Source organism: Thamnophis sirtalis, unplaced genomic scaffold (genome assembly GCF_051295495.1).
Source record: "Thamnophis sirtalis isolate CommonGarterSnake01/CBP01778 unplaced genomic scaffold, rThaSir2_p1.2 scaffold_1, whole genome shotgun sequence".
Classification (NCBI taxonomy): domain Eukaryota; kingdom Metazoa; phylum Chordata; class Lepidosauria; order Squamata; family Natricidae; genus Thamnophis; species Thamnophis sirtalis.
In genome coordinates this window covers 124,591,393-124,619,137 of record NW_028261381.1, presented here as the reverse complement: position 1 = coordinate 124,619,137, position 27,745 = coordinate 124,591,393, and the positions used below count along the sequence as shown (strand labels likewise).

General features: G+C 39.1%; 1 long non-coding RNA gene across 1 annotated transcript in view; it reads left to right on the top strand.

The window, feature by feature from the left end:
• The first annotated feature begins 410 nt into the window (after positions 1 to 410).
• The window catches only part of LOC106542911 (uncharacterized), a 50,731-nt gene continuing 23,396 nt past the window's right edge, over positions 411 to 27,745 (top strand). Inside the window, exon 1 of the long non-coding RNA XR_015697807.1 lies at positions 411 to 548. This is a non-coding gene — a long non-coding RNA (uncharacterized LOC106542911). The remainder of the gene's footprint in view (positions 549 to 27,745) is intronic.

Genomic DNA, 27,745 nt, shown 5'->3' with positions numbered 1-27,745 from the left:
TACATATTCTTATAAGAGATTATTGACAGGGAGAGAGGAGGATCAGTTCTATTAAGATCAATCCATTAAACTCATTTTTTTTTATTTTTACTATATCTGGATTTTATTGATATGCTATGTGACAACAGGTTGGTTTTGACAATCAGTATTTTCTACAATGTGCTCATTGGTGCTAAAGCTGAGTCCATCCACTTTGCTGCTGGTTACCCTCTTTTTCTTCCTGCATTATAGATTCCTGAAGAGAGCCGAGTCTTTGCATAATGTGTTCAAGGTAATTTGCCCATAGTCACTTGTGGCTTGAAAACTCTGGAATGGTCCATGGGTTTGTTTTCTGGTATTCTCAGGAGCCTTCTCCAGTACCAAAGTCCATGGTGCAAGTCAGCCGGTTTTATCTGATTCAGACAAACTAGTAGCGGCAGCGGTGGGAGGCTCCGCCCATCCATCCGGACATCATCATAACCCATTTTTGATGCTCTGCGCATGCACAGAAGGTCCTGCACATGCACAGAGGTGACGCATGCACTCACACTTGCAAAACAGTAGCGAAGGTAAGTGAATACAACCCTTGAGCAACGTTCAAAAGCTTCAATACTCTTTCTCTTCTGCTTCTTCAAAATCTAGCTTTTACTTCTATAGAGTATGGCAGGGAAAATTATTGCCTCCATTAATTCTGACTTTTGTTAAGTATAGACACATCTTGGCATCTTTAATATTTTTACAAGGTCTTCATTTGTACTCTACTGAGTAATAGTCTATGACAGCCCTTTGGGCACCAGGGACCGGTTCCGTGGAGAGAGGTTTTAATGTGGACCGGAGAGGGCGTGGTTTTATATGCTGCCTGCATCCCATGGATGGGACTTCACTTATTTGTATGGCCCAGTTTCTGACATGTCACTGCCCAGTGCTGGTCCATGGATCAGTGATTGGACCCCAGGTCCATGGCAATTTTTTTGTCATCTGGCTCCTTTACTGTTAATAGTTGATCTAACAGGAAGAAGTTATCCATCACTTTAGTTTCTTCGCTGTTAAGTCTAAGTCTGGCTGCTGTACATATTGTCATTAGTATGGCCTTTATATTTAATTGTAATCCCATTTTCATTGTGTTGCTTGACTCTCATTTTTAAAGCTTGCAGATCATCTGCATTTTAAGCTATCAGGATAATCTCATCAGCACAGCACACCAATTTAAAACCTCACTCGGCTTCTTTCAATCTAGCTTTTGTGTCTGTTTCGGGGGGCGGGGGGTTGTCTCACTCTGTGGCTGACCTGGAGCCAATCTGTTTTACCTTGCTCTTGCTCTCTGGTTTCCTTGCCTGGCTTTCTCAGTTTTCCAGCATCTATCAGTAATAATGTCTTGTGTTCCTTTGCCTTTTTAAAAGCCAGGCTGAACATCTGGCATCTCCCTTTTCATGTAGGGCCTTTATCAGTGTTGGTCCTAAGCATCATTTTGCTAGCATGTGAAATTAAGGTCATTGTCTAAGGGTTTGCATGGTTTGTTAAGTCTTTCTTTGGTATTCATGTATAGATTTGGTATTCATATATAGAACCCTTTCCAATCTTTTAGCCACTGTATAGTTTTTCAGATTTTCGTGAAATGGCAAATGAAATATGGCAAGCAATAGCCATATTCCATTCTATTGCTTGCCATATTTCTGAAGATATTCCATCAATTTCTGTAGCTTTCCAATTTGGTAGGATATTTGACCTAACTTCATCATCTACTACTAGAAGTTCTTAAAAGTAAATGTTTGGGATGTTTACATCTTTGTTGTATAGAATTTCAAGATACTGCTTCCATCTTTGTTTTTTATTTCTTTGGAATCAGCAACTATCTGTTCATTGATATCTTTTAGCTTACCAATTGAAGGTTAGAACTTCTTTCTGAGTTTGGAGATCTTTTGGAAGACTTCCTTATTTTTCTATGTTTGTTTCCCTCTTTAATGTATTAACGGGTATCGGTGCAATAATGCTTTTTAGTAGTAGCTCTCTAAAATTCTGTGTTAAGGTCCTTTCTGAGATTATTGTTTTTTTAGTTTCAGATTACCTTCTTTTGCGGGGGCAATTTCTGTCATTTGTGACATTTAATTTGTTTTCTTTTTTATATTCTTTGGTTTTCAACAATCTCTTTTCATATTCATCCTTAATAACATCTATGATTTCATTCCAAAGTTCCTGTATGGTTCCTGACCAGTGGCGGGTTTCAAATTTTTTAAGAACCTCTTCTGTAGGTGTGGCCTGCTTTGTGGGAGTGGCTTGCTAACCATGTGACTGGGTGGGAGTGGCTTTCAGGCCATGTGACCAGGTGGGAGTGGCTTGCCAGCCATGTGACTGGGTGGGCATGGCCAACTTGTAAAATGTGGTGAAACTCACTTAACAACGCTCTTGCTTAGCAACCAAAATGTTGGCTCAGAAACTCTGGCATTTGAAGTGCGCAAGTCTTAAAGCTGTCAAGTTACAAGACCCTTGCACCCCTAACCCTTTAGAAAAAAACCCCAGGGGTGATCAAACTTGACAGCTTTAAGACTTGTGGACTTCAACTTCCAGAATTCCTCCTCCAATCATATTGGCTCAGGAACTCTGGCATTGAAGTGTGTAAGTCTTAAAGCTGTCAAGTTACAAGACCCTTGCACCCCTAACCCTTTAGAAAAAACCCCAGGGGTGTACAAACATGACAGCTTTAAGACTTGTGGACTTCAACTCCCAAAATTCCTTTTCTCGCTCTTCATCTTGATGATGTGCAGATGGGCAGGGGGGAGGGAGCTGGAACTGGTTCTAAACGGCACTGTAGATTTGTAGAACCTCTTCTATAGAAGAGGTTAGAACCCATCCCTATTCCTGATTAATGTGGTCCAATACTTCAAAGCAATTTCTGATGCTCTCCTTGAAAATACTGGATATATGGTCACATCATGAAAAGTGGTTGGCTTTCTTCTTCCACTTAACTTATATGAAACCTGCATCTGGACAGTTTGTGATCTGTTCCACAGTCAGTCAAAGCCACATCTTTGCAGTTATAACTGTACCTCTAAAATAATTAATTTGATCTCTTGTACTTCACCTGGCGATCTCTCTCCAGTCCCGTTTGCCAATATAACCCCAGAATGGGAGGTTAAGTGGGAGGAATTGGGAGTTTCATGTAAGGAGCACAGAGAGGTTCATAGCTGCCATGTGGTTTGGGAGGATGCTTTGGGCAAGCAGTAAGCAGTATGGACAGATGGTGGCAAAGGCCAGCAAAGGCTTTGAGCAGGTGGGCAGAAACTACAAGAGGGCCACCAATGCTGTGGGAGGACTGGGTGCAGGTGAATAAGATGGAGTGCAGATGGATGGGGATTTGCAAGAAAACAACCAACCTCAGAGAGCATCAAGGACCCCTCATTTCAACTCTGACCTACAAATATGTTCCTTTATTGGTTCTTGTATAATTGCTAGGTAAAAGAGTTGTCCACAAAGTGTAATCAACCTGTCACACACCCCTTTTTAAAAAAAATCTTGAAGGAAATACTGATTAAAAATAGTACTGGCCTACTACTTCCTCATAGTTGAGCAAATATATAGGGAATATTCCATAGTAAAATTGTCCCACAGAGAGATGGACCACATTTCTGATATATTGACAAGGTTTCTCTCCAGGCCCACTCTCTGTCTTTCACAAAATCTGGTCCTGACAATTATTAACAAGAGTACATGTCCTTGTACACAGCCCTCCACCTTTAATAGAGCAATTTGGGAGACATTGATGTTTGTAATAATAAACAGCTCCTTTCTAGAAGCTGCTAGGAGCCAAGTCAATTATGCAAGTGTGCCATCTGCTGGTCAGAGCCATATATAGCCATAAATGCTTTTGGTAAGGGAGGAACAGCTAAATAAATTGATCTTTTCAAGACTACCGTATCTTTCAAGTTTTATTTTTTCAATGAAACTATATAAATATTATATATAGTAAAAGATAAAATTTATTATATATGTTATAAAAATCAAGATGATGTAATGAGTCTGTTCAGAAACAACTTTTCTTTGTATCTCCTTATCATGGAATCTATTAAAACATTATACCCAGATATTTAAAGGCCTTCATTTACTATCTATCTTCCAACAGTCATTATAATTAGCAAATCTTTTGGAGAAGATCCTTGGCCATTTATTTAGACCCCTGGAACACTAAAAGTAACTTTCTTTTTAAATGTGCCATTCTGAGCTGGCAGATTTTTTTTAAACTTGTGCAAGTGCATTCAAAAAGTTTGCTGAAGTGAGAGAGCCTTAAACAGAGTGTGTGAATTTATGGAGCAATTTCTGCTATACTTTTCCAACATTTCTATAGGAGATGCAGTCTAGAAACAGTTTCAAGATCAATAACATTTAAAAAGATCTTTTTTTTAAAAATCACTAAATATAGGAAAAGTTAATACATATTCTGAGGAGTGAACTATTCCTGGATATATTTTGCTCCATTTATGCTGTCAAGGAAGCTATGATTATATTTCAATGTTATTGCTCCACATTTAAAAGCTGAATTAACACCATTATGTATATTTCAGTTGTAAATTAATATAATATAGTGAAGCCAAGGCAATAAAAGGCTGGTTTGAAAGAGGGGTTAAAGAGGCCATTTATGTCAAAACTGAACAGCCCTCTCACAACAGAGGGGGGTGGGATACAACATCATCTATCTCCAATTTACAACACAGTCCTTTCAACTGTTCCAAGGTGGCTCCACACCAATTTGTACCACCCAGGTGACCCCGATGACACAGATAAACCTCTAAAAGAATGCAAATGACCAGCTGTCTGCAAGGAGTATAAATCCTTCTGTTCCTCACCATCCAGTCAGAGCTGAAGAAACTTCTTGGATGAGAAGTTGCTTCTTGAAAAAATCACCTTTGGGACAACCATATAAATCATTTCCTCTAACTAAGAAGACTTTCAATTATTCTTTCTGACATGTTGCATCTCCCAAGGGGTCTTGTTTGTGGTTTGAGAATGACCTGGGGCGACAGTGTGTGCTTGCCAGCAGAGAGGGCGCTGCGTGTCACTTCTGGCACATATGCCATATGTCCGCCATCACGGGCTTAAGGTAAAGAATTTAGGAATTTGAATATTTACATGCCAACAACTCTCTGCCTAATCACCTATTGGCCTATTCGGATTAGGTGAGAAATGAAATCTCCCTGGAGGACATATATGAGCCCACCCCCCTTAACTAACTTGCTCAGACTGAAGAAGCTACACATTCACAAATCCAGGAGGCAAACTGTTCCATCCATAACTGGCTTAATCTCTCTCTCAGTCAGGAAATTCAAATTTGAATCTCTCACTTTAGAGGTTCCAGCTACTGATTCTTGTCCTACCCTTGGGTACTAAAAAAAATAAATTTACACATATTTTCCTGTAAAAATAGTTATTTTTTTTCTTATTTCAGGATTTATAGATTCATTACAAGCCTCTAGAATCTTCTTTTCTTTCTGCCACATTATTTTTGCGTTTTTATCTAATTCTTCATAGAATAACAGAATAACAGAGTTGGAAGGGGCCTTGCAGGTCTTTTAGTCCAACCCCTTCCCCTGCTCAAGACAAGAAACCCTATACCATTTCAGACAAATGGTTGTCTAATCTCTTCTTTAAAACCCCCAGTGTTGAAGAACCCACAACTGATTAATTATTCTAACTGCCAGGAAATATCTCCTTAGTTCTGGGTTGCTTCTTTCGTTGATTAGTTGCTTTTTGTCCTTCCCTCAGATGCTTTGGAGAAAAGATTGATTGCCCCTCTTCTTGTGGCAGCCATATTATATCATATCACCCCCAGTCCTTCTTTTCATTAAACTAGACGTACCCAGTTCCTGCAACCATTCTTCTTATATTTTAGCCTCCAATCCCCTAATCATCTTTGTGGCTCTTCTCTGCACTCTTTCTAGAGTCTCAAGAACTTTTTTTTATATTGTGGTTGTGAAGCTGGATATAATAGTCTCTTGATAGTCTTTGCAGGCTTTTCAGGAAGTGTAATTTGTTCCAATATGAAATAGGGAAAAAAAGAAAGTCTTTCTGATTATTACCTCTCAGTCATATTCTGAAAGTTTTCCCCTAGAGATAAAACTTATTTTCACAACTGGTCAACCAATTTATGACTGACTTCTGTCACTAGAGAATCACCCATCAACATCGCAGATCTTTTCCTTTGCAGAACACTCTTTCCTGTCCCTGGAATTCCAGGCAAAAACCTTTCCCCAGAAATCTGCAAAAGGCAAAAGAATAAATTGAGAAATAAAGCAAATAGTGAAGGATATCATGTAAAATACATATCAATATAAAATTTAAATCAAAACTCTTTTCACTGTAATTTAACAGTAATAACAATTCTATAGTAAACTAATAAAATAATAAACTTAATAACTTTGCAATTAATATTGAAAACAGTAAGCATGTCAAAATGTAAAAACTAACCAAGTTTTAAAATATTAATTAAAATGTTTTAGTGTTTCTTAAAACATTTTCCATAGTGTGTGGTGTGTGGGGGTGTATGTGTGTGTGTGTGTGTGTGTGTGTGTGTGTGTGTGTGTGTGTATGTATGTATGTATGTATGTATGTATGTATGTATGTATATATACTTGTTTGTTTTCTGAGGTTTTAGCGGGTGTTTGTATGTAGGTCTTTGGTTATTCGGGTTTTCTTCTGCGTAAATTTGGAAGTGTCTTGGTGATGTTTCGACGAAGTCTCATTCGTCATCTTCAGGCTGGTTTGCTCAGCTTTGTGCTTCTAGGAGCAATGTGAGATCGCAGCTCTTTCTTCCTTTTAACTGCCAGTGGGGGTGTGAGCTGAAGACACTTCCAAATTTACGTGGGAGAAAACCCGAATAACCAAAGACCTACACACAAACACCCGCGAAAACTTCAGAAAACAAATATCGTACCTCTACGGGGAGGAAATCCACCATCTGATCAGGACCTATGAAAAACTTGAAGTCAAAAGAGCTTCCATTTTATGTGACCTCGCATTTCTATGCAACTGCCGAGATCAAAATTTAATCCCCACACGCTTCCAATTGAAATTCCACTCCAACTCTGCAGCCACCAAATGCATCCTGAAAAGAACAGAATTGGCCCTAATGAGAAATGAACTTCACAGAAAAAGATTCCTCCTAGACCGAATCAACAAAGATCTCCTTACACTTCACCTCAAACGCAGCAACAAGATCCACCCCGCACTTTGGGACATCAGCGAAGAGATCCAGCAAAGAATCATTCCCAGAGAGAAATCATCCAGATGCCCTAAGCTCTATGGTCTCCCCAAGATACAGAAAGAAGGAACTCCACTTAGACCCATAGTCAGCTCCATAGGCTCACCTCTACAAAATCTAGCCAAATTTCTCACCAAACAACTACAGCCCTATGCAGAATCCATCACCTCACAAGTAAAAAAACTCATTCCAGTTCATAGAGATCATAAAGAAACAAAACTTACAGCCCAGCGACCTACTTGTGAGCTTCGATGTCATATCCCTCTTCACCCAAGTGCCAATCAAAGAAGCTTTGACAGCTATCCAAAACAAATATAACCCCCCAAACACATCCTAGATCTGACCAACCACTGCCTATCCAACACATACTTCATTTATAATGGACAAAAATGCAAACAGATAGAAGGAGCACCCATGGGATCACCCCTCTCACCTGTCATTGCCAACCTCTACATGGAAAACTTTGAAATCCAAGCTCTAGAAAAATCTGATCACAAACCCAAACTCTGGCTCAGATATGTAGGCAACATTTTCATAATCTGGCCACATGGGAAAGAAAAACTGGACAACTTCCTTACACACCTCAACAGCCTACACCCCAAAATACAGTTCACCATGGAAACAGAAGTGAACAACCAACTTCCCTTCCTGGATGTCTTAGTCTACAGGAAATCCAATGGCTAGGACAATGGCTAGGACACACCATCTACCAGAAAAAAAAACACCTACCGCTATCTGCACGGACTCTCACACCACCACCCAGCCCAGATCAACTCCGTAGCCAAGACACTCATCTCCAGAACTAAACACTTAGCTGATGAACAACACCTAAAAACCGAACTATACATTCTCACTAATGTACTGACATCCAATGGAGTCCAAAGAAATAAGATTACCAACCTAATCCAAAAAGAAACCCCCACTAAAATCCAAGACAGAGAACAAGAAAACGGAAAAGCCCTCCTCCCATACATAAAAGGCTCCACAGACAGAATCAGCAAAACCCTCCACAAACACAACATCAAGACAGCATTCTGCACAAACCGAAAAATATCCACCATCCTAAGAAACCCCAAAGACAAAATTGAGTTAGAAAATCAAGGAGTATATGAAATCCCATGCACCACCTGCCGCTCCACATACATTGGACAAACCAACAGAAGAATAAGTGCACGCATTGAAGAACACAAGAACGCAATCAGAAAAGAGGAACCAACTTCTTCCCTGGTCCAACACCTTAAAACCACAGGACATGAAATTGACTTTAAAAAGACCAGAACTATCACCAAAGCTGAACACTTTAACAACAAAATAATCAGAGAAGCCATCGAGATAGAAAAACGCCCACACAGCATGAACAAAGGAGATGATACCTCCCGCCTACCAGGCATTTGGAAACCCGCCCTTACTGACAAATGAGCCCCAAGCACGAGGAATGACACCAGACCCACACTCACGAGAGCCACACAGGATGTCACCACCACACATCCACACAGAAAGCAGACTCAAACCCACACTGATGATGAGGCATGACCGAGTCCCAAAGCCAAACCCCAGCTGCATCATTAGCCACTTTAAACCCCTCCATTCCATACATGAAGCAGACTGACACCCACCATGAAGACCTTACATGGCCACAAACACAAAGCCAAACCACAGCAACGCAGCTCACCAGCTCAAATCCCCCAGCAACCCAGACTAAGCCGAGCACAAACCCCCCCACCCAATCAGAATACAGCCAAGCTCCCACCCAATCAGCTCACACCCCCATTGGCAGTTAAAAGGAAGAAACAGCTGCGATCTCACATTGCTCCTAGAAGCACAAAGCTGAGCAAACCAGCCTGAAGATGACGAATGAGACTTCGTCGAAACGTCGCCAAGATACTTCCAAATTTATGTGGGAGAAAACCCGAATAACCAAAGACATATATATATATATATATGTGTATATATATGTGTGTGTGTTTGTATATACACTATATGTACTGTATATATACAGTATGTATGTATGTATGTATGTATGTATGTATGTGTGTATGTGTATGTGTATGTATGTCTATCTGTCTGTCTGTTCCAGCATAACTCTGGAACAAGCTATTTCAACCAAACATCATATACTGATGACTTACTCTCTGGAAGACATACTGTGGGGGTAAGAGATCCCTAACATCCCTCGGGGTGTGTTCTGTTAAGATACAGCCTGTTGTGCCTTAAAATGGCTTCTACTGTACAACACAGTAGAGCTGCCATGGTAACGACTTCACAGAACTCCACAAGGGGGTCCCCTCTGGTAAGAGGGAAAATCCGACATTAGAAATTACGCTTCTGGGGGCACAGGGGAAACATTTTTAACTAATTTAACTAATGTAATTGCCGACGAAATCAGGGAGAAGTTGCTCTTGCCACCATCTCTTCAGGAATTGCTGTGATGTTAATGGAAGGAGGGAAGTCCGCACTTGCCACTTGACATCACCATTCCTGTCTAATACAGGATTGGGATAAATAAATACCTGGGCAACACCAGGTTACTAGCTAGTGTTTTATATTTTAAATCAAAAACAGTAACTGTGAGAGGGACCTTGGAATCCTAGTGGATGATCACTTGAATATGAGCAGCAGCAATCAAAAAAGCTAATACAATCCTGGATTGTATAAACAGAGGCATAGAATCAAAATCCCAGGAAGTATTAGTACTGCTTTATAAAACCCTAGTAATACCACACCTTTAATACTGCAACCAATTTTCGACGCCATACTACAAAAATGAGGTTGAGACTTTGGAAAAAGTTCAGAGAAGAGCAACTAAGATGTGCAATATGGGTACCAGACACACCCGTTGATAAAGGAGCTATACAAGTTAGAGTTACAACCAATCAGAGTCCTAGCTTTTGTTGTGCGAACTTGGTTGGGTTTCTTATGGTGTTTGAATAAAAATAGATTTGAAGAGAAGCAATACTAGAGTTATTCCTTTCCCCCACACATACCTCCTTGCCACCTCCCCTTGCTGGCTTTTATTGAGTCAGTAAAGCTCAACAAACTTCTTTTCGAAATCTTATGCTTATTTTGAAGAAGTACAGCTTCTGAACCATTCTTAAAGACATCTGCAGCTTGAGTCTGTATGTCTTCCTCCATAAATGTCCTCAATGCCAATTCCACAATAATTTGCATTGTTGAAGAAAACAACCCAAGATGGGTCTGTTTTTAATTGTGCTTATTGTTTGTTTTGTTTAGCTTTGCTTTGTTTCCTTAAAGAATAGTGTTTTAAAGGTATAGAGTTGTAAGTTCATCATATTGTAAAACATGCATTCCATATTTATTTTTGTTAGATTTTGCATCTGGGAATCATATTCTAAAATTCAGAGAAATTATTTAACTGATGTATGACCAAAGCTCCTTGTTCTTAGTAAAAACACCTCTCAAAATGAAGAAATATGTAAGAACAATAATGGGAAATTAAATATCTAATCTAATCTCTAATCTAAAATCATTGGTTATCAATAACATTATCAAAGCAAACTCTCAACTTTAGCAGAATGTAATTAATTTTTTTATAAATATTTATAGATGATATAGGCTGTTTTTTCTGTGAATGTATATTGTTGCTGTATTTAATTCATTTTAATTAACATCATATATGTAGAGGTTTTCTTTTTTTTTCTTCTTCACAGTATAAGCACTATTTGATGTGGATTGTTTGCACGTGTTTCACAATTCTTAGCAAATACCTAAGTTTCTTCATTAGGCTTACTAATGTCTGGAATTTTCTATGTTACAGAGTGTGGATGATAGGCATTGAGCAATTGGTTTCTTCCATAGCAATGATCCTTGTGAAATGACTATGAAGATTCTCAATCATCCAGGTCATAGTTGTTTTTTCAAAAGGCAACTGGACTTTCTTTATTTTTGCTTGAAGACGTTTCGCTTCTCATCCAAGAAGCATCTTCAGTTCTGAATAAATGGTGGAGAATGGAAGGATTTATTGTATACTCCTTGCAGTCATCTGGTTGTTAGCATTTTTCCATCCCATTCTCCGCCATTCAGAATTGTTGAGACGCGAAATGTTTTGAAGCAAAAACAAAGACAGTCCAGTTGTCCTTTTTAAAAAGCACTTTTGCGGTCCTTGTGATAGTGCTATTCTTTTCTTTCCCCTTTATAATATTTATTTTTTTGTCAGAACTTCACAGACTAAACCACTCTTTTCTGGAGTGTGACATTAGACACATAACCCCCTTCCCTATGGTGTAAGTATTTTTTTTAAAGATTTATTAAGATAAATCTTGAACCTTTCCAAACTTGTTTTCATGTGTTTGTGTCCGTAACTGTGTGTGTTTCACTCCATGATTTGTGATGATGAAGTATGTACAACCCTTCCTCTCCACTTTACACCTTCCTTGGTTTTCAGCTCTTTAATATTCTTAATGTTGCATTTGATAAAAACCCAGCTATTGCATAGGAACAGTGTGGAAACTGTCTTGAAAGGTTACAGGAGTAACCCTTTTAAGGGAATATATTTGTGGTGCACTTTGGTTATAAAGTACAAGTCTTTTAAAGGTTCCTATTAAGTACTAGGGTGGATCTATTTAAAGGCAGCACAAAGCCTCTGAGCCAGCACTTGCGTACTTTATGAGACAGGGTTGCTGTTGTAAGCACTTGTTTCTCCTTGAATGCTCTTGTGGTTTCATGAAATCCCATGTAAGTGGTCAAGGATAAGTAGGAGAGATCGGTAGGTAGCCTTACCCTATTCATGTGTTCCGTTCCTACGTTTAAAAACACTGTTTTTGGCTAACACTTGATACTTGAAATACAAAATCCATGGCTCACCCACTGGGATGTCCTCAGTCGGTGGCTTATTGAGTTTAGCTAAATTGTAAGTCCTCCATCAGTCCGTCTTCCTAGTGCATAAACTTGTACTAACTTCACGTTTTGCAAACAAAAGCAGGTATGATTTTTCAAGATTTTTGAAGCCTTTTCATCCCCCAGGGACTTTAATTGTATGTGTGTTTTAACTAATATTTAACTAATATTCTTAATTTATTTCCAAGAAGTCAATCAATCCAGAAATCGGAATAAGACACTGGGAGAAAATTGATTATCACCTCAGAACATACGTGATCACAATACATTGGTTATTCCTTCTGTTGTAGAATGAGCATTCTTCAAATTTAATTAATCTGTAATCCTAAAGAGGCTACAAAGGTAGAATGTAACCCAGGGTTTCTCAGTCTTGGCCATTTTAAAATAGTTAAAAAGTCCACATATTTTAAATGTGCCAAGGTGGAGAAATATAGGTCTAATCCAGTGATGGAGAACTTTTTCAGCACCGAGTGCCCAAACCGGAACACACATGCACGTTTTTGGCAGTTTTTCAGGCAGTTTTTCAGGCAGTTTTTCTGCTGTTTCCAGGCCAAAAACAGCCCCCCGCCAAAGGCCCAAAACCAGCATGAAAACGACCTGAGAACTGCCCCCCAAATGGCCTGGGGTTTTTTTGGCCATTTTCTGGCGCTCCAGTGCCTGCGAAGACCATCTGGCCATTTTGCCGGGAACAGAAGAGCAGCTGGTGATGGCACACATGCCCCCAGAGAGTGTGTGCCCCCATTGGCATGTGGGCCGTAGGTTCACCATCACAGGTCTAATCTAATGAAATTTACTTCTGAGTAAGTCTGAGTTTTTTATTTATGAAATGCTATGTAATCACAGATAATATAAATCCTGCTTAATTAAGGGGTACAGTAAGACCTGGGGACAGTATGAATGGCTTAGTTCTACTTTGTTTATAGGTAAGTTGTTCCGCTCATGTTGGACACTTGTAAATACATAAAGTGCATTTCATCCTCTTCTGTAACCCATTTGATTTTGGGGGAAAAACAGAAATTCAGTTAAAGCAGTCCAACCTACAGATACTATTGTTATGATTGCTAATGCAATTTAAAAACAAATATAAATGCAGCCTATATATACAACAGGTTGCCCTAATATCTCTATGGTTTCAATTACCTGTTCATCATGGTGGAAATTATGTTTATCATCCCTCCTAAGCAATTGTTAAGTGTGTTTGATATAATACTATCCAGCACAATAGCATTTCAAAGTGTCCATTAATTTGACTGAATGTCGTATCTGTATAAGAAAGCCATGCATTAGCATTAGTCCTTTGTCCATGAAGGATGGAAATAAAATGTATTAATATTTCATTTGTCCATGAATATCAGTTGAAATTCTGCTTGCAGATATTGCTCAAAACAACCATTTCCTGGCTAGGGATGATGGGATTTATACTCCAACCCATCAGGAGAGCACTTCATCAGAAAAGACTGATGAATGCTACTTCCTACAACAGAGTTGGATGTAACAGGAAAACAAATCGATTAGTTAGATCATTTAACGTAGTAAAACAATTATGACATAATTATAAAGAATATAATTATATGCTCTCAGTGCCTTTAATTGTATCATCCTCGCCAATCAGCATTAAAAATTCAATCAAAACAAATTAAGCTTTAAAAGTTTAAAAGCAGAAGTTAATGATAAAGATTACTCTTCAAAAAGAAAGATTATAATTATAATTACGAATTTTACCTGTTAACAGACAAACTGTTAGCTTGTTCTCCTTTTCAATTGCTTTATGAGAGTCTCATATTGATATTTCAGCAAAAAGCTATCACTTCATAATTGTCAGCAATATCACTGACTGTGTTCTAGTGGATGCCTATATTTTGATGAAAGACAATTTTCCTTTGTGAAAATTGGAAAACCCTGACAAGTTGTATGAATATACAAAAACTCAGATACCCATCTAAAGGCAGTTACCGACCTTGACAGTTAATGACTTTGATAGTTATAATATATCCTAAAGCCACCAGATTTTAGCTGCAGAAATCAAGAAGATCACTAGGTAGCAGCAAAATATGATTTCTGTGCCCACCATCCAGGTTTCTGTACCCTGGATCGTTTAGCCTTAATATTCTATTATTTCCCAAAATGGGAAATGATCATTCTTTTCCAGTCATTTACATTATCCATTTGGAACTTCCAACATTCATACATGAGCTTCAATATTCATCAAAATGTGGTCATTTGAATGGGAGACAGAAGTCAAATCCGCAGTATTCATAGTTACATTTGGATAGCAACTCTATCCATCTATATTCTTTTTATACATACTTTAATTAATTTGGGCATCCACAAAGTGTTCCGTTCAGAGGCATTTGTGTATATAAGCACTGTTCACAGTTATTGAGTGCCTGAAATATAAACTGATTCTGACATATGACCCTATATCATGAATCCTTATAAATTAATGAAATAAATAAATAGCAAAATATCTTCAAAGGCCATCTCCAGTTCAACTATTGTAGAGTTAACTTCCTCAATTACAAGCTTACTTGATTGTTTTAGTTGCCTACCATAAACCATTCATCTCAGTGCCCATTATGCAATGATGTAACAATATGTAAGAAAAGCTTTTTAAAATTCATTGAATCAATAAATCTTGAATTTTCACATAAATGTATTTCTATAATTGTAGTCTTGCCTATCAAAATTTGCCCATACTAATTGAAATAGGATCTTCTACAATTCAACCTTTGGTTGATCAGTCTACCAAGAAAAATTATTGACAACACAATTGTATATTTGTAGCTTATATTATAGTTTGGGTGGCATTTGGGGGTGATGCAATACTAGCTTTTTTAGAGCAAATTCTCGGGGAAGACATTGTACCAAATATGTAAGCTTGTTAATAATTTGGATCTCAACATGCATGACTGACTTCAGATATTGTGCTAAAATATGTATTTGGGGGGACAAAATATGTTATTGCTTTGGGACTTAGATTTAGAGGTAAAATGATGAATGGATGTATTAAAATTGCTTCATTAATATATTCACAAACAACAAGAGTGAATATCTGAATTGGCCCTTGGAAAATAATATCTATTTTTTTTCTTTGCTTACTAAAAAAAAGCAATCTCATTCCAATTGTACAAACAGAAATCCTATCTTGTTGCTGAAGTCAATAATCAGTCAAAGCGTGGGATGAATTAGAGGGGGCAGGTGGTTAAATATATAAATATATACACAAATTCTCTTTTAGTGTGAAAGGCATGATTACCATGGGGGCTGAACAAATGATGGCACAAAGCTTGCAGTGGCAATTGTGAGGAATTGTGGTGTTTGGGAAGCACTTTTCAGAACAGGAACAACTTACAGAATAACTTATTATGATTATGTGCTGTCAAGTTGATGTCAGCTCTTGATGTAACCACATAGGTGGATTTTATCCATCTGTCCCTAAACTGATCCTTCAGGTTCTTCAACAGTGCATCTTTTGCTTCTATAACTGAGTGTATGCACCTTACTGCTAATTCTAAAAGGCAGAAGTTATTTTGATATCTTTACTGCCAGTTCTGAGGCTGGTGGTTGTACTTGTTCTCATTAGTTTGGTCTTCTTTATATTTCTACTGCTCAGAAAAATCTGGTCATCAGAGAAACACTTTGATTTCCTCTCCTTCCCTCCCTCTCTCCCTCCCTCCCAAAAACTACAAACTTCAGAGGCATTACATGCAGTCATAACTTTTACTTGCCTGGGAAATAGGCAAAACAAGCCAGCATATTCTTAGGAAATGGTGAAAGGAATCAGAAAGTAATATTCTCATTGGGAGAATAGACGTCTGCTGCCACTTAAAGATAAGGCAATGGAAAATTGCTGCTGCCAGCTTCTTTTACAGTAGTAGTATTGAAAAATGGATTAGGATGGATATGTTACCCTGATAACTACTCACTTTGCTTTCCTTTTTAAAAGCTTTTAAAAATATTAAATTAGATGGTTTGTTGTTGTTAGTTGTGAAGTTGTGTCCAACCCATTGTGATCCCATGGACAACGTTCCTCCAGGCCTTCCTGTCTCCTACCATCCTCTGGAGTCCATTTAAGCTCACGCCTACTGCTTCAGTGACTCCATCCAGCCACCTCATTCTCTGCCATCCCCTTCTTATTTGCCCTCAATCGTTCCCAGCATTAGGCTCTTCTCCAGGGAGTGCTTCCTTCTCATTAGGTGGCCAAAGTATTTGAGTTTCATCTTCAAGATCTGGCCATCTAAAAGATAATCAGGGTTGATCTCCTCTAGGATAGACTGGTTTGATCACCTTGCAGTTTAAGGGATTCGCAGGAGTCTTCTCCAGCACCATAGTTCAAAGAATTAGATGGTTAAATTCAGACAAAAAGTATTTAGAATTCTTCTCAGAATGCTATTTCCCAGCATTCATGGGTAATTTTTTTTTTGTTTAGAAGCTAAAGCAAAGCAAATGATGTTTTTTTAATTCTTGCCCAGTGCTTGGAGACTATAAAAAAACTAAACGAAGAGAAACAGTCTCTGACTCAACCCTAGTAAAACTGAGCACCTTCAGTTTAGGCATCTCTTAAATCTTGAAAACTTCCATTGTCAGTTCTGGAGTACCAATCATAAGAGCCAAGGTGGCGCAGTGGTTAAATGCAGCACTGCAGGCTCCTGCTAGATCAGCAGGTCAGCGGTTCAAATCTCACCGGCTCAGGGTTGACTCAGCCTTCCATTCTTCCGAGGTGGGTAAAATGAGGACCCAGATTGTTGGGGGCAATATGCTGACTCTCTGTAAACCGCTTAGAGAGACCTGAAAGGCCTATGAAGCGGTATATAAGTCTACTGCTATTGCTATTGCTATCCAAAATGAGTTGGTGTACTATCTGGGTTCCTTCTGGACTCCTAGCTCTTGCTTGAAGAACAGGTAGCAGCCATAGCAAAGACAGACTTTGCATAAATCTGTCTTATGAGTCAGTTGCAACTCTTCCTGGATCAAAAAGCTGCCTTCATGGTCATTCGTGCCGTAGCAACTTCCTAGTTGGACTATTGCAATGTGCTTTATGTAGGACTGCACTGAAAAAGCATTCCAATGCTAAAGCTGGTCCATAATGTGGCAGCACAGGCAGTTTTGCATGTACAGTATGGCCATTGCATGACACCATTTCTACACAAGGCACACAGGCTTCCAGTAGGTTGCCAGGTTCAACTCAAGATTTTGACAGCAGGATATTATGTCTTTAATGGGCAGTAGGAATAACCTTAAGGGACAAGAGGAAGATATGCAAACAATGTAAAAGTCAAATAAAGTAATCTGAGTCAGGGGCAAAATGTATTTTGAATAAACATCTCAGACATGACCCTTCCTATTTCTCAGGAAGATAAAGGGAAGCAGAGCAGAGAAGCACATTCAAGCTTGAAAAAAACTGCTACTATAACTTTTTAATAAAGTAGCATTAACATTGATAACTCTGATGTTAAGGTTTACTTTGAAGGGCTGACAGTCTCTAAGTGTTTTCCGCACATCCCACTAGATCTGGCAGGATGGGCATAGTCCAGGTCTTTTGGCAATACAATGATTCAAGTTGGTAAGTAGTTCTCTGTTTCTTACCTATTCCAATAAATAATGTGAATAAATTTCTGGAAGCAAGATAGAGTAGCAAATAAAAAGTAGATAGTAACAGCTTAGTTTGACCAGACCCCAATCTATTTACACACACACACACACACACCAATCTTGTACTTTCCAGATATATTGCAGAAACATTTCTGTAAAAATTGAAGACCGAATTAAGCTCACCCAAGCCCAAACTTGGCTTCAGTACAATGTAAATACACTGTTGGCCTGCATTTTTAAATGAGCAAACATAAATAAAGGTACCTTTGCCCAGTGTTGGGATTCTAATCAATCAGTTCTCTGCCCCAATGATTTCTTCCAACAACCAGTTCACCAAACTGCTCAGAAAGTTAACAACTGGTTCTCCCGAAGTCATGCAAACTGGTTGAATCCCACTACTGCCTATGACCCAGATCTCAGAAAAGACAGTAGCTTGCATTGCTGTATGAATTGCTTGCTTTGATATTGCATTGGAAGCAGGAGATGCTTTCGGAATAATTGGGCCATTCCATCAATTTTGAAGCAGAGATGCAACAAGCATACTTATCTTAATGGTAATTTGCCTATTGGATCTTCGTGTATGAGGTGACTGCTCAATGGAAGAGAAAACAATTTGCATTCTTGAATATCTCAGACTTGCCAAATCAAGAGGCTCCCACATCACTATGCTGGAAAGTGTGTTGGCCTGAGACTTGTCAAATGAATTTGTCTAGCACTAGGCTGATAGGACAAATAGACAGCCAGTTTCCTAAATTTATGTCAGAAGGCCCATCAGACCAATGATCAAAAGCCAAAGCAGGTGAATTATTGAATGCGTAATACCATACTTTTCAGAATATAAGACGCACCGGAGTATAAGACATACCAAGATTTTGAAGAGGCAATTTTTTTAAAAAAGTAGGTAGGTAGATAAAGGGAGAGGGAGGGAGGGAGGGAGGGAGGGGGAGAGAGAGAGAGAGAGAAAGAGAGAGAAATAGAGAGCGATAGAGAGAGTGTAGGTAGGTAGGTATGTGGGTAGAGGGATAGAGTGAGAGCAATAGAGAGAGAAATATAGTAGATAGGTAGGGGGGAGAGAAAGTAGTCAGGTAGGTAGATAGGTCGGTAGATAGGTAGATAAAGGGATAGAGAGAGAGGGAAATAGAGAGAGATAGAGAAATACAGTAGGTAGGTAGGGAGAGTGTGTCTGTAGCAGAGGTGGGTTCCTACCAGTTCGCACCAGTTCGGTAGAACCGGTTCGTCAAATCTACCAAACCGGTTAGAAGAGGTTCCACCAGTGGACCCAGAAAGCAGGCCACACCTAAAGAAGAGGTTCCAAAATTTTTTGAAACCCACCACTGGTCTGTAGGTAGGTACGTAGAGGGATAGAGAGAGAGAAATAGAGAGAAATATAGTAGATAGGTAGGTGTTTCTGCTGGCACAGTACTTGATTAATGTAATTCTTATCAATCAGTTAAAAAGCTTTCCAAAAGGCAAAAAAAGTTTTTGCACTCTGCAAACCTCCCAAAAATGGCCCTTTTTTCACACAAAAAGGACCCGTTTTCCCACCCATAAAAACGGGCCTGTTTTTCCCCCAAAAAAGGCATGAATAGCCTTGGGGCAGTGGTGGGTTTCAAATTTTTTGGGAACCTCTTCTGTAGGTGTGGCCAGCTTTTGGGAGTGGCTTGCCGGCCATGTGGCCAGGTGGGAGTGGCTTGCTGGCCATGTGACTGGGTGGGAGTGGCTTGCCATCCATGTGACTGGGTGGGAGTGGCCAACTTGTAAAATGTGGTGAAACTCACTTAACAACGCTCTTGCTTAGCAACCAAAATGTTGGCTCAGAAACTCTGGCATTTGAAGCACGCAAGTCTTAAAGCTGTCAAGTTATAAGACCCCTGCACCCCTACCCTTAAGAAAAAAAACCCAGGGGTGATCAAACTTGACAGCTTTAAGACTTGTGGATTTCAACTCCCAGAAATCCTCCTCTCGCTCTTCATCTTGATGATGCACGGATGGGCTGGGGGAGGGAACTGGAACTGGTTCTAAATGGCACTGTAGAGTTTGTGAAAATGGGCCTGATTTTTTGTCAAAAAATTGCATGCATAGCCTTATGGAGGCTTATAGAGTGCTACTGGGAGCTGGGGGGGCAAAAAACAGTCTATTTTTTGCTCATTTCTGCCCTCCCCAGCTCCCAGGAGCTCTCTGAAAGCCTCCATAAGGGTATGCACAACCATTTTGGTGAAGGGGATGGGGCTTCAGGAGACAAAAAAATGCTGTAGTCAGTGTATAAGACGCACCCAGATTTTCAGCCTCCTTTTTGAGGAAAAAAGGTGCGTCTTATAAAGTTCATTAAGTGGGCAATAGTGGTTATGGGGTTGAGAACTTATGTATAAGTTTATCAAAAAAATACATTAGGCTAAAATCCTTTGGAATAATTCTTCCAATAGCTTGGAGTGTAAACCCAATTTGCTAGATCCAAATTGTGAAATCAAGATATGTTTTATTTGACTATATAGTACTAACATTTGTCAATCAAACAAATCCCAGTAATTTTGAAGTTCAGACACAGTTTGCTAGACCTAAATTGTGAAGTCAAGATATGTTTTATTTGAATATGCTGTCATTTGGCAATCTAAATTCCTCTTTGCATAATTCAGATTTGTCAGGACTTGATTGGCAATAAAATGACCTAAAATATTAATATTCTGTCCATGGTATTTTTAAAATAATGATTTAATTGCCGTTTTCAAACTGGAGTTGTGTGAAATGAAAGTATATCATAAAGTCAAAATATTACTTCTATTCCAAGATCTTCCAAATATGCTCTGCCACTTTTAATGGAGAAAACAGTAAAACTGTGGTTTGAAGTAGAGCTCTGTATTATATCAGAGGAATCCTACACTAATTTTCCAAATTTGCAATACTTTCTATGTACATGAACTAGATTTAGGTGGAGTAGAATTCCAATCAAATAAAGATTCTAAAACGTAATTGAAATTTTCAGGCACAATTATCTGATCCACAGAGAAAGTAAAGAAATGTGCAAAACATCTATTTAATATATCTTTAGAAGGACCATAATAATTGATAAATGCAGTATTTTGATTAAAACTGTCACCAGTATTATAAAAATATCCTTCTGGGTTACTTATTTCTTATTCAACCGTAATTGTTGAGTGCTTTTTAAATATAATCACTACACCTTTAGTAGATTTTGAATTTCAACTAATATATACATAACCAACCCAGACCCTAGATAAAAGTTTTTCCTTTGTGGAAAAATATGTATTTCTTGTACAAAATCAACTTTATGTTCTAATTATGCTAATTTGGTATGCAAATACCTCAAAAATGTCTATGACGAAGTATAGACATGGACTGGGATTTCCATTGGAATATATAAATTTTGAAAAACCAAAAACCCATCAGGAAGTAAAGGTTCCCCTCGCACATATGTGCTAGTCATTCCTGAATCTAGGGGGTGGTGCTCATCTCCGTTTCAAAACCAAAGAGCCAGCGCTGTCCGAAGACATCTCCATGGTCATGTGGCTGGCATGACTAAACGCCGATAGCGCACGGAATGCTGTTACCTTCCCACCAAAGGTGGTTCCTATTTTTCTACTTCCATTTTTCTGTGTTTTTGAACTGCTAGGTTAGCAGAAGCTGGGACAAGTAACGGGAGCTCACTCTGTTACAGGGATTCAAACTGCCAAAATGCTGACCTTTCTGATCAACAAGCTCAGTATCTTAGCCACAGCCACCGCACCCCATAAAGTAACACATAGGAACAAAATAAATCAAAACTCCCAAAAAACAAACAAAATCTAAAAATAAGATTATAACAAAAACAAAAGAATTATTTTTTTTAAATCTCATGCTGGTTTGGCCATGAACCTTCATCAAAGCTGAATCAACTTCACCTTTCCTTTAAAAGTGAACCATTTGCAAAGACATATAAAATACCACTCTTACTTTAGCTTAGGTGAGTCCCTAACAATAAATTTCTCAGCAAATGCAGAATCAAAACCCTTTTTCATACCAGTACTAAGAAAAAAACCAGATTTGATCTATTTTTATTTGACTGCCAAACTTTATTGAATTGCTCAAACCTCTGAACTGTATGTGGAGGAAGGGATGGAAAAAACATTTTCGTATTTGTTTTTATTCAGGCTTCCCATTTTCCAAGAGAATGCCAGAATATGATCCTCTGAGGACAAAACTTAAAATAATGGAATTTGGGGTTTTTTGCTGGATAAAAATAGACATTCTCACAATAAGCAGTTTCAATTTTCAGCTTATTCTAAAATAGCAGTGATAATATTTGTTGTATCCAGGGGTGGCCTACTACGGGTTCGCCCAGTTTTGGGAGAACCTGTAGCTAACATTTTGGCCAGTTCAGATAACCTCCAAATCCCACCTCTGGCTGCCCAGGTGGAAACAGGCCCATTTCTGGCCTCTGGAGGGCCTCCAGAGCCCAGGGAAGGCAGTTTTTGCCCTCCCAGTAGCTCAGGGAAAGCCTCTGAAGCATGGGGAAGGTGAAAACACCCTCCCACATCATGGTGCAGAAGGCTGACTAGGCCACGCCCACCATGGCCACGCTCACCCAGCAACCAGGCAGAGAACCCATTGCTGAAATTTTTGAAGCCCATCCCTGGTTGTATCATATTTTTTCATGAACACTGTTATATGTTAGTCATGCCCAGCATTATAGTGAATTTTAGAAAATGTTGATTATTTCTGAAATACAGGCGCTGTAATTAAGTGTCTTCAGACTGAGTATCTCTGTTTCTTTCAAAGCCTTTACCACATTCATTGCAAATTGTTTATTAGCATCTTTAAGCTGAATTGTTCCCACCAAGACTCTTAAGCTTGGTGATTCTAAGGCATCAAATTTCTGAATCAAATATTGTTCTTTCTCATTCAAATTCTTCCCTATATGTATCATGGTAGATCAATTTCAAGGCAATGAGGAACTTAGTGTTGTTTCCAGGCCAAATTCAGCTGAAGCCCTCATTTGGGTTTCTGCCAGCTGAATAAGCTGTTCTTGTTCAAATGCAGGTAGTCCTGAAGTTATGCCATCATTCAGCAACCATTCAAAGTTGTAAGTTCTGAACAAGAGGGACTTATAAGCAATCCACAAACTTGGGGCAGTCTCAGCATTCCTGTATTATGTGACCATGATCCAGACATTAGATACCTGGGCTGCCCTTACAATGTTGCAGTGAGTGATTACCATTTCTGACTTTCCCTGCCAACTTCCACCAGGCAAATCAAGTCAGTGTGGAAGCTGACAGGATATCTGAAGTCACTTCTGCTGGCCCTGCTTTTCCACCTGCATACTCTCTAGTGCCTACCCGTGACACTCCCATCTCATCCCCAAGGTACCTGTGCCCCTGTTTGCACTCTCTAGTGTCTACTTGTGATGCATACCCATCTCACAATGGCACCCATGCACCTACCTGCGCTCCTTAGTACTTATCATCAACCACCCCCTAGTCTCCAAGCTCCTGCTCACATTATGGTGCACCTGTCAATGGAACCTTGTCCCCCCCTGAACCCACACATCCACCTGCATTCCAGACAGAGGGGAAATTCAGCTGATTCAGACCGGTTGCTAAAATTTTTGAATCCCACTCCTGACTCCAGAACACCTGTTTACCTGTTTTAAGACCTTTCTACAACATCTGTGCACCCATTGGTCTGTTTGTCTGGGTCTCCCACCTCTTCTCATTTAACAACCTACACAGTCCAGGGTTTATGAGGCCAACTAGAAAGGAAGAGGAGAAATGCCATTGCTAAACAATGTGGTCACCTGACATAACGCTTTATGATCCCATCTCTTAGCAATGGATATGGCTGCAGCCAAGCAAACAACCCCAGTCTCTCTGCTGCCCCAGTTGTTCATTCAGTTGGAAAATACTTCCCAGGATTTTCATTGCACTCATGATACGATATGCTCACCTACTTAAATAGTTTAGAAAATAATTCTTTGGATCAGTCTTATATGGATTGGTACAATTTTTAGCCGCAGAAGCATATAAATCCTTTGCTTCGTCCCATTTTTTTCTGTCTTGCTCAGGATTGTATAATTTGTTTTAGATTTGATCTTTGAGTAGCATGTTGGAGACCTACTCCAAAATATGCGCCATTAGGGGGAAAATGAGCAGGGCCAGGGGGAAAGAGTAAATTTGATTTCTTACCTTTTAAATTAAATTAAGTTTAATTTAAAATAAAGGAATGTTAGTAATACAATTATTTCCTACATTTACGGCAAATTTACTGACAATATTTTATAGAGGTCTGGAGCCCACAGCCAAGATTACAGGGATCCACCAGTGGTGTATTAACCATTAAGCAGATTAAGCACGTGCTTAGGGCACCAGGCCCAAAGGGGGGCACCACAAAGTTGAGAAAGAAAAAAAAAACCTCAATGAAGATTTGTACAGTATGTAGAAAGGAAAAGCACCAAGATTTGTCAGTGCTTAGGGCACCAGTGAGCCTTAATCCGCCGCTGGGACCCACAGTCCTTTGGTTCTCCCCTTAACCCACCCTAGGCTAGTTTTTCTGGGGAAGTTACCTTTTTCTCCCAGATGGTTTTACTTCCAGTACTGAAGACCAGTTAAGCAGAAGGAGAAACCAGGAAGAGAGCTTCAGTGCAATAAGCCTTGGTGAAGTACAGTTGTTTGCATCATGAACAAGTATACACTGGCCTATCCTTTTGATGTGAAAAAAAGATGTGATGGAGTAAAAACACTTATTATCGTATCCCGTTTGTCATACAGTTGGTTATGTTTTCCTTATTTCCACATTCAGATTCTATACTAGGAAAGTACAATACTCTGAAAATTATTCCTCACTTTAAAATGATTTTCAGCAATATTGGCAGCAAATTTTGTTTGGCAGCTTGATTGTACCATATTTGTAAAGACACCGTGGCAGAAGCAATTGAGTCTGAAATTTACAAGCGTACTCAAAATCAAATGCCGTTCCCATAACTACTTCCCTTGTCCTTTCATAACAAAATGTGGGTGAGGTTTTTCTGTTATATTGATGAGCAATGAAGCAGCAAGCATTTAGTACAAAATGTAACGGGGACACTTTATATAGTGGCAGAAAATAAGGAAGAAAAAAGACATTCCTTATTAGCAACTGAAGTCCGTCCCAATTCTCTTTGGTCAGAGTATCAAGACCCTGCTCAGTGCCATTGTCAAATACAATAGGACTAATTTTTAATACAGTAGGATTAATTTTTAATACAGTAGGATTAATTTTTAATTCAGTAGGATTAATTTTGGTTGTATAAACAGAGGCATAGAATCAAAATCACCTGAAGTAATAGTACTGCTTTATAAATCCTTAGTAAGACCATACGTGGAATACTGCATTCAGTTTTGGTCACCACATTACAAAAAAGATGTTGAGACTTTGGAAACAGTGCAAAGAAGAACAATGAAGATGATCAAAGGCCTGGAGACAAAACATATGAAGAAAAATTGCAGGGATTGGGTATGGCCAATCTAGAGAAAAGAAGGACTAGGAATGGCATGATAGCAGTATTCCAGTATTTGAGGGGCTGCCACAAAGAAGAGGCGGTCAACTTATTTTCCAAAGCACCAGAAGGCAAGAGAAAAACAAAACAATGGATGGAAACTAACCAAGGAGAGAAGCAACCTGGAATTTAGGAGAAACTAACCAGTGGAACAGCTTGCTTTCAGAAGTTGTGGGTGCTTCATCACTGGAGATTTTTAAGAAAAGACTGGACAGCCACCTATCTGAATTGGTGTAGGGTCGCCTGCTTGAGCTGGAAGACCTCCAAGATCCCTCCAGATCTATTCTGATTGGTTGATTGATTGAATTGATGGCAGCATATTAGACTAGATCCATGGATATCAGCAAGATGGAAGTTTAATCAAACATTCCTGCTTAAATGTAGCCTATTAAAATTATACGGATAGTCCTCAATTTATAACCATAATTCAGCCCAAACTTTCCTTTGCTAAGTGAGATATTTGTTAAGTGAATTTTGCCTCATTTTATGATCTTTCTTGCCACAATAGTTGAAGTGAAATCACTGCAGTTTAGTGAGTCTGGCTTCCCTATTGGCTTTGCTTATCAGAAGGTCACAAAAGGGGATCACATGACCCCAGGACATTGCAACCGTCATAAATATGAGTCAGTTGCCAAGCGGCTGAATTTTGATCACATGACCATGGGGATGATGCAATGGTTGTAAGTGTGAAAAATGGTCATATAGGTCACTATTTTCAGTGCCATTGTAATTTCAAATTGTCACTAAATGAACTGTTATAAGTCGAGGACTACCTGTATTGTTTTAGCTGTTGATTCACCACTAGTGTGCTATCCAGCTTTCTAATTAATGGTACAGGATATTGTTTCATCAGTAGGAACTAATTGTTCAAAGATATTTTCCTGAACAGGAAATCTCTCTTTGGGTGATTTACTATATGACCAAAAAGACATTAAGAGGAAAACAAACGATCCAGAATATTAAAAAGGAATTAAGTATCACCCTCCACTTCCAGCTCAAGCAATGCATTTTTTTTAAAAAAAACTTTAATAATTATGATGTCTGTTCTGATTCTAATTTTGCCCATGCTGCCCTGTCAGTGAAACGCCTACACAGCAGAATTCTAGAAGAATTCAAAACAGAGGCACTAAGATATGCATGTGTACGATAAAAGTCAAGATGGCACCTGTTAGATCAGGTGAACGGATGAGACAGGACTCAGGCTTCAGTGACAACGAACAGCTCTTTAATAGACAGCTATTTACAAATCCAGCTTGGCCTGCCTGAAAAGCTAGCCCTTTTATAGGGAGCTGTCAGACGGCTCAGCCAATCGGCTTTCAGTATTTTCCCTCCGGAATGGAGGACCTTGGTGGAGCCTATTGCTCCAGTCTCAATATATAACAGCGGCTGCAACTGCATAATCCAGGCCCCACTGCGTTTTTATTATTTGTGCTGCATGTGAGACTTTGTAGTCACCATCTTGATTTTTTTTTTATTAAAAAAAAACTCCTCCCTCTTAAGGACACCCTTGGCTTGATTCCTGAAGTGAAAAATGATAAGAGTTCATTCTGCTCTATAAAGTCTTTTTCCAAGTCTGAGAGATTTCATTCACTAGTGTTAACCAATGGTAGGAAATGCAATTCTTGTGCTCTTGCATAAGAAAAAGTTCAGCCAAGCTAACACAGGAAAGGAAAATACTCCCCGTAGGTAATCCTTTTACATTGCTTTTCTGACATTTGTTGTTGTATTTCATTGCACAGTTAAAAACTATAAGTGGCTTCAAGAGATTTGCTGGTTTCTCCTCACATCATATAAATCTTTCACGTTTTACTAAAGAGATTTGCTGAGGGATGAAGCAGTATCTTTAGAAATCTGTAACATGGGCCAAGCTTCAGGTAACTGGGCAGGTATCTCTATGTTCAAATAGAACATGAAATACAAGTTGTCTTTGAAATTTGGGGGGGTTCTAGAAGGACATAATAGCAATAGTTATAGCAATAGCACTTAGACTTATATACCGCTTCACAGTGCTTTACAGCCCTCTCTAAGCGGTTTACAGAGTCAGCATATCGCCCCCAACAACAATCTGGGTCCTCATTTTACCCACCTCGGAAGGATGAAAGGCTGAGTCAACCTTGAGCCTGATGAGAATCAAACTACTGAACTGCAGGCAGCCGGCAATCAGGAGAAGTGGCCTGCAGTACTGGATTCTAACCACTGCCCCACCGCAGCTCTAATACTCTATTGCTCATTATTAATAGTCATGCCAGTTAGTACTGACTGCTCGATTTATCAAAAATAAGACTCATCGAACATTTTTTCTAATTAGTTACTTCTTAAATAACATGGATGGAATATATCTGACTTCAACAAAGCATTGATAAAATGCCTGTACTTTAGTAATTAGCAAGCTAGTTAAATATGGGCTGGATGTCATGTCTATTAAATTAATCCAGAGCTGGCTTGAAAACCATATTTTAAAAATGTGATTAGGTGTACAGTTGACAAGGCAGGTGCTATACCAGAATATTCTCTTCAACATGAACACTCTTCCCAGTTGCCACAAC